We start from the raw sequence: 1,867 nt of genomic DNA on the forward strand, positions 1-1,867 counted from the left end.
GCGCAGCAGCTCCCAGGATTAAGTGGCTGTTATTCCCAGAAAAAGGGAGAGAAACGCAGGTATGCTCCTTAATCTCACTCTGTGATGGTAATGTCTCTACGGAACAAAAACCATGCGTAGAAATCTGTATCTTGAATTCCATTGCCCACTTCTTGGTCTCTGGACTCCACAGCTCCATCCCATCTAACGGCACACCCTCATAGTGGTTGCACAGGACAGACTTCGGAAACCTGAAACCACGTCTCTCAAATGTTCGGAGCTGCCCGGAACTCAGGGTAGCAAAGTGATAGCAAACAAAGACATGCTGGTTTTGATTTGTTTAAATCCCTCGCCACAAAGCAGCGCCTGTCTCGAGTTACTGCCTGTTTGAGGCTGTTTCTTGTGAGGACTCTGAGAATGTCCCGTGTGTCCGTAGCGCACAAAGAACAGATGATAAAGGCCGCTCTTCGAGGAGGGAGGGTAGAAGCAGAGTGGAGACAGTGGGAAACAGCAGTTGCAGAGAATGGAGAAGAGTTAACCAGGAAATCACAGAGGACTGCAAGAAAGTACTGAAGTAGGTGTGTCCCACTGAAATTCATGATGAAACCTAATCCCCCACGTGATGGATTCAGAGGTGGGGCCCCGAGCTCTCAGGAATGGGGTCAGTGCCCTTATTAAAAAGAAAACAAAGCCCTGGCTGGTATAGCTCAGTGGATTGAGCACCAGCCTGTGACTCAGACGATCGCGGTTCGATTCTCAGTCAGGGCACGTGCCTGGGTTGCAGGCCAGTTCCCTGCAGGCCAGTTCCCAGCAGGGGACGCACGAAAGGCAACCACACATTGTTGTTTCTCTCCCTCTCTCCTTCCCTTCCCCTCTAAAGATAAATAAATAAAATCTTTTAAAAAAAAAGAAAGAAAAGAAAACAAAAGACCTCAGGGAGCTCTCTTCCCCTTCCGCCAGGTGAGGACACAACAAGGAGCCGCCTGTCTGCAAACCAGGAAGTGAGGCTCATCAGACAGGGAGCCTGTCAGCACCTTGACAGTGAACTTCCCAGCCTACAGAACTGTGAGCAACAAATGTCTTGTTTAAGCCACCTAGCATTTTCTTCTTTGATAGCAGCCTGAATAGACTAAGACAGTGGGTAATTGTAAATTTATAGTAGGTCCAATCCGTCCTATATGACCTTTTCTCTTCATGCAGTCTTCGTGCCAGGATGCAAACCTGGAAGAATGGGATTGTTGGGTCCATAATGGGTTGGGAAAATGTATATGTTTCTTCACTAGGGTGGCCCCCACATTTATAAAGAAACACTCTTACTCATAAAGGACATACACAAATGATGTAGCTATGACAGTTCACTTCAACATACTAAACAAAAACAAAACTTACTTCTTTGGGGAAAAAAAACAAATTCTATAATTTATATACAGGGTTGTCTTGATGGACCATTGAGTATTTTAGCAAAAAATACTTAGGTACACATCTCATAAAGCTCTCCGTACACAGTGGATACCAAGCAACTTTGCAACGAGACATTTGGAAAGATCAAAACATAGTTGTAAAAGAGAATCAAATGTATAAGAATCTTGTGAACTTAGAGAAAGACTGTTCTTTTTTCTTATCTGTATTAAAAAAATCATTCTTCAGCCTTCCATTTTCACCTGTATTTCCTTCAACAGAATTAAGCCTAAAGTTTGAAGGCTTAAATCCTCTCTTCCAAAGCCTCGGGAATGTCAGATTCTCCTTCAAACCTGTCTAGAAAGGAGCCGACCTTTTCCGATACACAGATTTCACGTCTGTCCCACTTACGCAGGCTCTGCTGGGTGTGAGTTCCTCGGCTGGCTACCAATCCACTCAGCACAGGAAGACCTGGGGAGAGGAACAACGG

This window comes from Sturnira hondurensis, unplaced genomic scaffold (assembly GCF_014824575.4).
Source record: "Sturnira hondurensis isolate 20B ecotype Veracruz unplaced genomic scaffold, ASM1482457v3 Scaffold0006413, whole genome shotgun sequence".
NCBI lineage: Eukaryota > Metazoa > Chordata > Mammalia > Chiroptera > Phyllostomidae > Sturnira > Sturnira hondurensis.